Source organism: Sebastes fasciatus, chromosome 22 (assembly GCF_043250625.1).
Source record: "Sebastes fasciatus isolate fSebFas1 chromosome 22, fSebFas1.pri, whole genome shotgun sequence".
In the NCBI taxonomy this organism is placed as follows: Eukaryota; Metazoa; Chordata; class Actinopteri; order Perciformes; family Sebastidae; genus Sebastes; species Sebastes fasciatus.
The window spans coordinates 17,353,586-17,366,495 of record NC_133816.1 but is presented as its reverse complement, the minus strand read 5'-3'; the positions used below and the strand labels follow the sequence as shown (position 1 = coordinate 17,366,495).

Genomic DNA, 12,910 nt, shown 5'->3' with positions numbered 1-12,910 from the left:
TATCTATTCTATAAAATTGAAATCGAAAATGAAATTTAACAATTTATCAATAAGATAAAGGACATAATATGTTTGCAAACACATATTAGCAAAGACATTGCCAAACATGTTTAATAAATACAAGAATAACGTAAACAATTCAAGTTTATACCGTTGTGTTACTTTTGTCCCGACTAGTGACAATGCACAACGTCCGTTCAAAGTCAACTTATACCGAAGTCATTCCACATTTGTACAAAATAACATCTGGTATTGATCGAACACACATGTGAGTTGTTGATTATAATGACAATGAGTTTGTGTCTGCAACACTATCTTTTAAAATAACATTAATGTGTATATGTGTGTATGTTCTTGCATAGAATACTACTAATTAATTTAGAAATCTGGGTGCACCAGTAGTCAGTAAAGCCCTTTAATTAATTACTAAAAAAAAATGTTTAGCTGCCTACAATAATAAAAAATAAAACACAAAATCACTGCAGCATCAACATAATTCCAGAAAATAACAGTGTCAAAAGGCCAAGCAATATAATTATGTTTCAGATTAAGTTAATAAGTATTTGTGCAATTTAGTGTTGGAGGGAAATTAAAGCAAATTACCTCTTTATTCATTCTAAGCTGGACAAATATAGAGTGTTATTTTCATAGTGAGGTCAGTCTGTGTGTTTCTCACTAGTCTATTATGCACCCAGTAGTTGGTAAGTGTTCATATTTAGTCACTGCTAAACTCTGTGGAGTCACTGCAGTTAATTCTCATCTTATTAAGCACTTCACAGGCCGAGTTTAAACAGCTGGTGCAACCGGCTGCTTGGTTACACAATGAAATAACAGTGTGTTTTCTCTCTGAATCTCTTTGTCTTTGTTTCTCCACCACTGTCCAGACCACCTCTAATAACATCCAGAACATCGCCGAATAGAAAAGAGAACCAAAGTTGTGTTTGTGCCAGCAGTCAGGAAACACCTGCTGGTCTGTCTGGATGACCTTAGCACATCTGCACCTGACCGCTTTGGCTCCCAGCCACCTCTGGACTACTGCTTCTGGGCTAACCACCAACAACAGACCCTTAAGTTTGTTAAGCTAAGAGAGAGCATTGTGTGTGTGAGATTACTGTTAGACATTATCACTTTTCTGCCTCCTTTAGCGTCTCCCCCACAATCACGTCTTAACTGTCTTTTTCAGTGTGTGAGACTAATTGTATACAAGAACCTTGAATAGATAGACAGATAGATTATTGAAGGAGCAAAACAGAATGGAGTATGATTGAGACAGAAACTGTAAAGGTGAGAGTTCTGTGTCAGACCGAGGTGAGGTGTTGTAGAAGGTTATTGCTTTGGGCAGGAGAGATTTCCTGTATCGGTCCTTGTGACAGCGAAGCTGAATCTGTCTGTTCGAGAAAATGCTCCGCTGTCTGTTCAGTAGGTGGTGGAGAGGGTGGTCAGGATTATCCATGATGGATAACAGTTTGTTCAGTTCCTCCTCTTCACCACAACTTCAAAAGTGTCTGGTTTCCAGCCAATTACGAAGCCAACCTTCTTAATCAGTTTATTAAAGAGGCAGTAGGCAGAATATGTTTTTAGCATCATTGTGCAAAAATTCCATAATAACCATTCAGCCTATTGTAATTCAAGTCTTCTGAGTGAAATATGACTTCTGCTCCTCCTCATGGCTTTGTTTTTAGTCTTTAAAATACCTGTGATGGGAGACTTTGGCCAATCACAGGTCATTTCAGAGAGAGAGAGCTTTCCTATTGGCTGTTCATTCAACGAAGGCAGCTGTCAATCACTCGCGAACTCCAATCAACGGTCAAACTAGGCAGCGCTGATCAAATATGAATCAATATTCTGTTACTGTAATGCCTATTTCTCGCATAACATGTTTTCAGAATCATCTTGTAGTGTACTGTTTAGCTGTTAAATGAGAGAGTTTGCTCTGGCTGGTGGGCGGTACTTGGTATTTCCTCAACTTATTTCAACATGGCAACCGGGTCACAAACGTTCTCATTTTACTCCTTTGAAAATAACCATGCCGGTTTTTCCTCGCCAAAATTGAGTGTAAGTTTGGAGCGTTATTTAGCCTCCTTCACGACAAGCTAGTATGACATGGTTGGTATCAATGGATCCATTAGGTTTTCTAGTTTTCATATGATGCCATCATCTTCATTCTAGCTTTAAAATTGAGTCCGCAACACCCTAAAAATCGCAAGTCGCGTTAATGCGTTAAAGAAATTAGTGGTGTTAAAATGAATTTGCATTAACGCATTATTATCGCGCTCACTTTGACAGCCCTAAAATTTACACTTTTCCTTTTTAGGCATACACCCTGTTTTACAATAGCAATAATATTAAACTGTATTATCCATTACATATAAAAGCAAAGCCTTGAAAGTTCTCCAGTACCATTTGATAAAGAAGATATTTTCTTTGCTATAATTTTTTTGTTATGAAACAGTCAAATATTATATATTTATATAATGGATATAACAGTTATTCTCAATTTCACATGTTTTCAATTAGTTAGTCTTTTACTTTCTATTTCAGTAATAGTAGTTGTAATAGTAGAAGGAGTATCGAAACTGCAGACGACCCTGGTTTTATAATCTGGGTGATTACGTTGTCATTACATTGTGGTGCCCTAAAAACATTATTATTATTATCAACACAGGCTTTGTAAACCTGTGACTGTCTGATTTCATTAAAAGAGCCTCCTACTCATTTTAGCAATCTGTCTGTTTTCTCCACCCCGTGTCCTGCTTTCACTCTCATCCACTGGCTGTATCCCCGTCTCTGTGCATTTCGCCATGGTTACACCCTGTAATGTCCTTGTTCCTCCTATCTGACATTTTATCCTCCTCCATCACCCTGTGCCATGCGCCTTTCCATCTCCCCACACTGGAATTACCCTGATTATGATTATAGCTGTGATGATAATGATAACCACTGCAAAATTGCACTCTCTCTCTCTCTCTTTCTCTCTCTCTCTCTCTCTCTCTCTCGTATCCAACACCCAGGAGATTATGATTGACTGAAAGGCTGCCTGGCTGCAAATGTTTCCCCCGTCTCTCTTTTTTTTTTTGATTTCCTCAATCTCTTTGTTTCTTTCTTTTTGTTTCATTTGGCTTTTTTATACTTTCCTTGCTCTCTCCACTCATTGCTCACGCCCTCTCCAGCTCACCCCTCGTCTCTTTTCAGTCTTTTTCAATTTTCTGTCAGTCTTTCATCTCTGTTGTTGTGCTCCTTTCAACCTTTCCCGGTCCGTCTTACCTCCGCCACTTGTCCCCGGCCCCTTTCCTTTTTCTCCCTCCTGGTTCATCCTCTTATTTGTTCTCTTCTCCCTCGCTCCGCTCCACTCTTCTCATCTCCTGCCTGCCACAGAGAAACCAGATAAATTTGCTTTTTAGCCATGTTGCATTCAGGAAATAATTATAGGGTTGCCTCTTGAATATGTGAAGTGGACAACATGAAATGGCTTTGTTACTCTCCTTCATCTTTCATTGATGTATGTCCTTCATTATGTGTTTCCTGTTCTTTCTTTTTCTTTACTACTATAACACTGAAATCCATGTAATTTACAAGATGAATAAAACCTGAACAGACCTGTCTTTTCTCTATGCAGGAGTCCCAGATCAGGCAGATCTACGGTACCATGATCGACCAGAAGTTACAGGGATTAAGGAGGAGGTGAAGACCATTGGAGAGTCTGGGTCTCAGGCCACCTTAGAACTGTATTATGCTGTTACGGCTAGTTTTCTTTTCACGCCAGACACATCTTTGCTCATTTCTTTAGGTTTGAACTTCTCAAACTGTTCAAGGAAGCATTTGGCTCTCTGCCTCATTAAACTAAAAGCTACACAAACTCGATCTGCTTCCAGCCCTTCAGATTCTACGATTATGTGCTCTTATTCATCATGATTTGTTCTGTAGGACTAGTTGTTGGTATCCCTTAAATTGCACACCTTAGGCAGGTTGCCTAGACTCAGTAGGGTGATCAAGTGAGCGATGGCATCTTCTGGGTTATCAAGTGCGTGCCCTCTTTCCTCTGTGTTCCGCTGATAGGCCCACGACGCCTCCAGAGGGTTCAGCAGTGATTCCCGGCGTCCCGGGATCACCCCCTAGATACCAAAGCTCACCTAGGGGGCCCAGGTGGAGTCTTTCTTCTTCATCCAGAGCCACTGCCTGCCTTTTTCAGCAACTCTAGAGAGGTCTTGATGTGGCTATGAACCCTCTGCAGCCTACCTCAACTGGTCGGACCAATGCTTTCCAGCCACGTTGTTGAGCGTCGGCTGCACGATCAGCATACCTCAGTTTCTTACGCTCGTAGGCCTCCTCCACTGCATCCTCCCAAAGCGCTGTAAGCTTGATCATAGCACAAGGTCTGGTCAGAGGTTGGTCTCTGCTGGGAAGCAGAGCCTCTGGCCTTAGTCTGCTACCATCTTCCAGTCACGAGCCCCGCCCAACTAACCAGTGTCTGTGCTTCATCTGCCGAGTCTGGCTTTATCCACACCTTCCTGGACAAATTCTGTTGTCGGACAGTGGGATGAAGGGGGAAGGGTTATTACTATAGTAGTAGTAGTATAGTAGTTTTATTTAGAATATATAGCTCACTTTATTTTATAGTGTTATTCCATGAGGGCACACAGTAACTAAGGATTTTGAAGGGCTAAAAGCAGCATGACTTTGACTTGTTTTCAGAACTTTTCCTTTGACTACATCATGAGGCAGAGGGGTGGACGTATCCTCTTTCTGTGGTGGCTCTGTATGGTTTAGAGACTCCAAACCTGAGCTGAAAATAGTCCGATGAATATGACAATGAGTGGAAAGGGAACCCACCCTTTGACATGTTTGTGTACTTTGATGACAGCAGTTCTCCAGAGAGACAGCCAATACGCCTCAATAACAAAGCCATGACCAGCATGTTTACTGTAAGTCTGACTGAAACCTGAGTCGCTCACAGTCCTCAGTCCTAGCAGAACCCATCAGAACCCATCAGACCAAGTTACTGTAGGTCCCAATTAGGGCGGTCAAAGTTAACGGATAATAACGTGTTAATGCAAATTCGTTTTAACGCCACTAATTTCTTCAGCGCATTAATGCGACTTTTTAGTTTATTTTTGTTATATATGACAAATGTGCATGTACAAAATAGAAACTAATCCATTTCGATATGCTATTTAGTTTAATATTCACAATGATATTTTTTACATTTCTATGAGGATGAACTCAACTATGTATGTATATGTATTCTCTGTCAACCTCCCCGTCTCCCTCTGGGTGTTTCAGAGTCTGCTGAGAGCTCACTCAGACTTCCCTATTACCAAAATCCACTGTCTGGATCCACGAGTGCTTCTTCAGGTAACCAGCATCTCTCTATCGCTCTCTTTTGTGCATATTTTCTTCTCTCACCCGCTCAATCAAGTTATCTTACCGCTCCTTCCGCTTGCTTGTCCCTCCAGACTCGTGATATTATCAGCTGGATATTTGAATATCAATACTCTGTGAGCAGCGCAGTCCCATCTATCTTTGTGTGTAATCTCCTAGGTATTATCCACTCTACAGTATGAGCATAGATTACACATATTTTCTACCACTACAATAACACACAGCTAAATCTTGATGTGAGCCCGATATTCATGGGAGGGTTTCCTCTCATAATAGAGTTATTGATCAGTGTGTGTAGAGAATACATCAGTGCTGGGTTGACATTTTTATGGGAAATCTGTTAACTAAATCTAATGACTCAATTGAAATCTATTGCAAAGTTATTACATTATTCACTTAATTATAGCGTACGTTGTCACGGTCAAATCAATCGTAATAAAGAGGCAGAAAATGTTATAAACTAATGTTCATCTGATTTTAATTTCAAGGCCTGCCAAGTAGATTTTAGGATGCTTTTTGTCAAGGTATGTAAGAAATACAAATATGCGTAAGACAAAGAAGTCATCTATCAGATTCAATGGATGTTAACCTGTCTTTAGCTCATGCTCCTTCTATTCCACTGTCCAGTTGGACAGCTGTGTGGTCATTTTAAAGCACTAAACTAAGTCTACAGTGTTAATTGTGTCACATGATGTGATTTTTACTGCATTAAGATGCAGCATTGAGTGTTATTCTTGCAGAGCGTAATGTGTCTGAGTCTGAGAATATAGCTTCTTGTTATCAACTAGAGAGATGATTATCATTTTTTTTGTAAATGTCAGATTGTTTTTCAAGCTGTAATATAAATATTCTCCCTGTTCAAGAGTGTTATTCTGATTTATTAAGATCTCAAACCATCAAACAGTCTAATTTATTTAAGCAGACGAGTTGTGGCTTGCAACATCACTAGGATGGTCATTTTTTCCTTTTTAATGATAGACAAGTAATTATCGTTTCTTTAGTTGTTTTATGGATGCTTGTTTTTTGATTGTCATTTTGGTTTTGGTTGTCTGTGATAGTGATATAGCATTTCATTTTGATTTGTTGTTGTTTGTCTTGAGGTGAGAACTTGATATAAGCCTCTTTGGCATTTTTATCTCAGCAGCGTTTTATTGATTGCATCTGTTTTCTCTCTTTTTTACTATCAGGTTTTTTTATCATTCCAATTAAGTGTTCTGCAAATAAACTTGCTGCATCAGGCAAGATCTTAAAGGAATACTTCACTCACAAAATGACCATTTGTATATCAATTACTAACCCTGTGTTACCTGGAATTCTTTGAAAAGAAAACGTTGTTTTCCTCACATGCCTCCACGGTGAACGAAGAATCCAAAAACGGAGAAAAGAGGGTTTGACAGCAAAACTATATCAAACATCAGTTTACAACATCTCACACGACTTGTGCAGTACAATCCAAGTCTGCGTAAGTGTTTTAAATTGTACGGTTTTAGCGAAAATGCACGTGTGTTTTGGAAGCAGTGAGCAGAGACTGGATAAACGAGATTTTGATTATACTGCCCGAGTTGTGTGAGAGATTGTAAATGGATTTTTTGATGTAGCTTTCATTCATCCATCAAGACTTTTCTCTGTTTTTGGATTCTTCGTTCACTGTGGAGGCATGCGAGAAAAACAAAGTTTTCTTCAAGAATTCAAGGCAACGTGGGATGAGAGAATAATTATACAAATGGTCATTTTGTGGGTGAAGTATTACAAAAATAAATCCACTTTATCAGCCGAACTCAGAAACAGAGGAGAAGAACATCCTGTTCTCTAATTGAAAGGCTCTGTATTCACCCAGATGGCGCAAATAAAATTCAGCTCTGAGTTTTATAAAGTTAAATAATTCACGTACCTCTTGCTGCCATTTGCAACAAGCACCACGCAAAGATTCCTAGATGCCTGGCCAAAAGCAAGATGGGACATTTCAAGGGGTTTATCCTGATACATAATACATTTGAACATAGTGCAACAATTAAATATGTCTCAGGTCAAGCAACATTTGAGATTTTACCAAGTGAATTACTTTTAATGTTTGGTATATCCTTAAATAGAATGAAGAGAATATCTTGAGCTGTCAAGGGTTTTTCATTAGTAAGTAAACGCCGCAAGCCTCTGTAGCACAGAACTTGTTTAGGCAACAAAGGCTTCACAAAACATTGTGGTTTTGGTTAAAATAAGTATGTTTGTTACATAAAATAAGTAAGTTTGTTACGTTAAATAAGTACGTAAAATCATTAAGTTTGTTACGTAAAATCATTAAGTTTGTTACATAAAATAAGTACGCAACATAAATATGTTTTTTACGTAAATTAAGTAAGTAAAATAAGTATATTTGTTACGTTAAATAATTCAATCAAATAAGTATGTTTGTTATGTAAAACAAGTATGTTTGTTATGTAAAATAAGTATGCTTGTTACGTAAAATAAGTTCATAAAATAAGTATGTTTGTTATGTAAAATATGTATGTTTGTTACGTAAAATAAGTACATAAAATAAGTATGTTTGTTATGTAAAATAAGTATGTTTGTTATGTAAAATAAGTATGCTTGTTACGTAAAATAAGTTCATAAAATAAGTATGTTTGTTATGTAAAATAAGTGTTTATTACGTTAAAATAAGTACATGAAATAAGTGTGTTTGTTATGTAAAATAAGTATGTTTATTACGTTAACATAATTACATAAAATAAGTATGTTTATTACGTTAACATAAGTACATAAAATAAGTATGTTTATTACGTAAAATAAGTATGTTTGCTACGTAAAATAAGTACATGAAATAAGTATGTTTGTTACGTAAAATAAGTACATGAAATAAGTATGTTTGTTATGTAAAATAAGTGTTTATTACGTTAAAATAAGTATGTAAAACTAGAAAATGCATTTCCTGCTTAAAAAGCGTGGGAATGCTGACAGCTGAAATTAATTGCAAAGTATTGCTGAAAATACGGAACTGAATTGTAAAACTGGTAGAGTTGAAAGCTGAACTGCATGACCCAAAAAAAGAGCTGAAGCTAAACTGTAATACTGTCAAAGGTGGAAGTTGAACTTAATTAACTCGTTAGACAGAAAGTAGTATTTTGGCTGAATGAACCTTTAAAGCTCATTACTGTCATGGTGTAAAGATGGTCTCACAGATAAGATGATGGATTAGAGGATGGGCTGTGATTTAATTATCGTTTGGAGAATCTATGGATTGTAATATCTTAACTGACAGATTGATGAATACGGCTGGAGATATGAATGTGTTCCTGTGTGTGTGTTAGGTGATTTCCTGAGTGAATCTGGAGTCTATGAGGACCTGCTGGACATGAAGGGTCTCAGGAAATTCATGTAGACGCAGCTGGAGGACTTCAACATAACACCTTGCGTAGTGCCCATGAGCCTGGTGCTCTACCGAGACGCCATCGAACACAGTGCATCTGAGAACACAACACACACACACACACACACACACGTATATAAATGGACACGCTGCGCAGAAAATTCCCCTGATGCATCAACTCACAGCGTCAAATCCACCCATCCACGTTCTGTCCAGTCAATCCAGTACATTACCACAATCAATATAAGAGGTCCTCATCTGCTGTACTCTGATGTGTCTTTGCTGTGTTCACTGTTTGCCAGTTTTATGATTCAGGCTCAGTTTGAAGCTCCTTTGAAAAACGCAGCATGAGGCGCAGCTAAAAGCTACCCCGTAGTTGAGAGAGAGAAGGCCTCTCAGCACCAATGCTCTGCTCTCGACACACTGCTGTCAATCTGCCACTTTACCACATGCCACTGCAAGTCAATAGCACTACATTACTATAGACACATCGCGGATCAACACTCCACGGATGGCTTTTGTGTTGTCGTACAGTTAGTTTGTACATGGCTGTGGGTTTGTGTGGGTGTGAATTGAAATCCATTAACATTTGACGACACTTCTGAAAAACAAGAACCGCTTTGTGGGGACAAAGAGTCAATGGTTGGTGATAGTGCTAATCAGATGCACCACTGATTAAAGAGAAATTAAGGAATTTGGCAGTTAATCAAAACTATTGGATTACAGTCTATCAGATTTCATCCCACGCAGTTGTGCAAGCTGTCTCTACCCATTCTGTTTATTATGTTGTCCATGCATGCCCAAGTGCTGTGAATAAGTTCCAGTAGTATTTTCTGCTTTTTAAGTCTCCAATCACAGCATGAAATGCCTCTCTTGCTGCAATGCCTCTCTTCTCTTGGAAAATATCCCTGAGCATGAATAAGTGTGCAAGTGTTTAGTTTTCTTTCCATGTTTTCAACGGCGTGCTTGCTGTATCTGCGTGTAAAAGCCTTTACACACCGAAGGCGTGACGAATAAACGACACTGAAATGCAAAATACATGCCTGCAAATCTAGGGCTTTTATTCTGAAAGGTAACAATGGAAGGAGTGGATCTGGTCTGCGCTTCCTTTGTCAAGGGTGAAAGGGGTAATAACGTTTGCTGTCTTGGTTCGGACTACAGAGCCTCCGTGTTATCCTTAAATAAATATAGGCGCAACTCAATCTGTTCCTCACAATGTGATTGGTTGATGCCTTCATTCGTGGTGCGAAATCTCAGAAAAACCTCGTTCTGAAAAAAGTGTTGCTTTTTTGTTGCGTAATATTCACATTAAGTTTTCATAACAAAAACAACAGTTCAAAAGAAATTATTAACGTGCAAAATAATCGCACAAAAAAAATGCCCCTGGTGTGTAAAGGCCTTAAAGGAACAGTGTGTAACATTTCGGAGGATCTATTAGCAGAAATGGAATATAATATAATTTTTTTCATTAGTTTATAATCACCTGAAACTAAGAATTGTTGTGTTTTCGTTAGCTAAGAATGAGCTGCCATGTTGCTCCGTCATGTTTCTACAGTACGGACAAACCAAACTCTGGCTCTAGAGAGAGCCTTTCGCGTATTTACGTTTGCTGAAGGCCACCGTAGTTCTCTGACACGATTGTGAAACTGTGGTAACGTTAGCCGCCGTCTGACTTCCGTCGCTGGAGGATGGCCCCTGAGCACTCGGTGGGTCACGTTACCACAGTCTTGGAAAGGGAGGAGTGGGAGGATGGGTACTCGGGTGGTTGCAATCTGCAACCACACCACTAGATGCCGCCAAATCCTACACACTGTACCTTTAAGTGTGTATTCATCCATGTGTTTGTGTTTGTTTTCTCCTCAGTCGGGCAGACAGAGCCTCTCTAAGAATGACGCCTCCAGTTGGAAGCAATACAGCAAGCATCAGTTCAGACAAGGTGAGATCACACACAGACAGATCGGTACTACATCAGTTGCACATTGACTGATGTTTGAGAAAGAACACGACTACATCTGATGCCTTCTGCTCAGGAAATCACCCTAACCTCTAAGAAATTAAAACAAGGAAAACTGGAACCAAAGACGGAAATGAAACGAGATTAGATCGAACCATGGTCTCATATATCTCTCATCAGTCTTCTGCTGCAGACCATGCTGCTGCTTCTTCACTACGTATTGAACTGCAACAGCTCTCTGAAAACAGCTGAATGATCAACACGGCAGAGGGATAGAGATTGTTGTGCCTCAGATTGAGTAAGAGAAGTTCATCTGCGCATAATTGCAGTGAATTATATTGCTGTGAGTGTCTGAACATTAAATATTAATTGACTCAGACTGTCGCCCCTTATGTTGCTGATCTCCACTAAATGGGACACTTTACACAGACGCCATTTGTCACAGTTATTTGCTGTCATCTCATATTTGGTTCCCCGCTAAAAGTAGCTCCCGTCTAACCGCATCTTACTTCAACATCAACAAAGTGACATTTGGAATGTGATGGCAGAGCTAATTTGTATTTATTCATCTCTTTGAGATAATCAGGCTTTCTGTTTTCCTTCAAATTGTATTTATGCAGGAAAGGTTGACGGAGCGTACTCCTGATGTACAGCTGCACATGGCTACACTTTCAAACAGAGAATTACTGTAACTCCGGACAACTTTTCTTGTTTAAGCAGCAGGAGAAATACGACTTGTTCAAGGTGCAGAGCGTCCAAAACCCACAAATAGAATCTTTTTTTCTCCAATCTGAAAGATCCATCAAAGAGCTGCTCAATAGACAATGAACACAATTTGTAGTTAATGACTTCCTCAATTATTCAGAGAAAAACAGGATAAAGAAGTTTGGCTCCTGACTCAGTGACCTTAATTACCATTTTGATGAATTACCCCTGCCTTTGTACAGTTAGTTCCTCTCATCCTCTTCATTCAGCTGCATTACAGAAGGTGATTTTTCTGTCCTTGACTACAGACATCAAAAAGCAGGTTTGTCTTTATTCTTGTTTGCATACTTACATATTAAAAAATGTTACATTTTTCTATCGAATCAACAAGTAACACAAAGTCTGATTGCTGTAAAGTGACTAAAAATCAAACGCAAAGGTGAAGTAAGTTGCATCATGGAACAAACTTTTGATCCGGGGGCAACCTCCGGTTCTGAAAAGTGAAGTCAATGCGAAAGTAAACCTGCGTTCTTTCTAATATCCAGCAGGGGGCGACTCCTCTGGTTGCAAAAAGAAGTCTAATTGTATAGAAGTCTATGAGAAAGTGAGGCTACTCCTCACCTGATTTATTACCTCAGTAAACATTGTAAACATGAGTTTAGGTCTGTCCTTCCTGGGCTTCTGTTGAAACATGGTGGTGCAACTTGGCGGACTTGGAGAGCGTACCCGCTCCCTATGTAGATATAAACGTCTCATTCTAAGGTAACGAAAACACAATTCTTATTATCGGGTGATTATACACTAAAGAAAACATACTTATTAATATTATATTCCATTTCTGCCAATAGATGCCCTTAATTGTTACACACTGGTCCTTTAACAAAATGCTATAGATCAGCTACAGGTCAGAATTAGACTTCACTAAACAAATCAGGCAAAACACAGTTAAATCATTATATACACATTTGTAAATGGGACTTCTGTCTAACACTGTTTCCAGAAGGCCTTCAATTTAAAAGCAGTGAGTAGTTTGAAGTGCTAAAAACAACAGGTGTGACTCATCTTGACACGGTGAGCTACATATCGTGTGCCAAAATGTTTTACAGCTTAGTTTCATACACAGCTGATGCAGCACAGCTGCCTGGGTTCAGTTTCACTCAATGGCTCACTGACGATTGTGACAAGCTGGTCTTTGAGGAGATCATTTAGAAAAATGGATTAATAAAAATTTGTATGTCCTGTTTCTGTTGTCTTTCTACCACTAGATATGCAACACTCTGCCAGGAAAGACAATGTGGGGAAGACTCCTGACTCCTTGTTGAGTTACCTGATGGAGCGAGTCAGGAACAACCTGCATGAGCCCAGTGGGAGAGCCCTTCAGGTACATTCTTTCTTCATTGTTTCCTTGCAGCACACTGTGTCCTATATCAGCTGGTACCGGGCCCGATGCCAAAGGGAAGCACTGGGGTGCAATGCCTTTCAATGGCACATTGCGTACCCAAACCCTC

General features: G+C 39.1%; 1 long non-coding RNA gene across 1 annotated transcript; it reads left to right on the top strand.

Moving 5' to 3' along the window:
* Window positions 1-5,273: 5,273 nt before the first annotated feature.
* Window positions 5,274-12,793, top strand: LOC141761047 (uncharacterized). The gene is made up of 3 exons (XR_012592514.1): window positions 5,274-5,352; window positions 10,607-12,164; window positions 12,668-12,793. It is a non-coding gene; the product is annotated as an uncharacterized LOC141761047 (long non-coding RNA).
* Window positions 12,794-12,910: the final 117 nt, after the last annotated feature.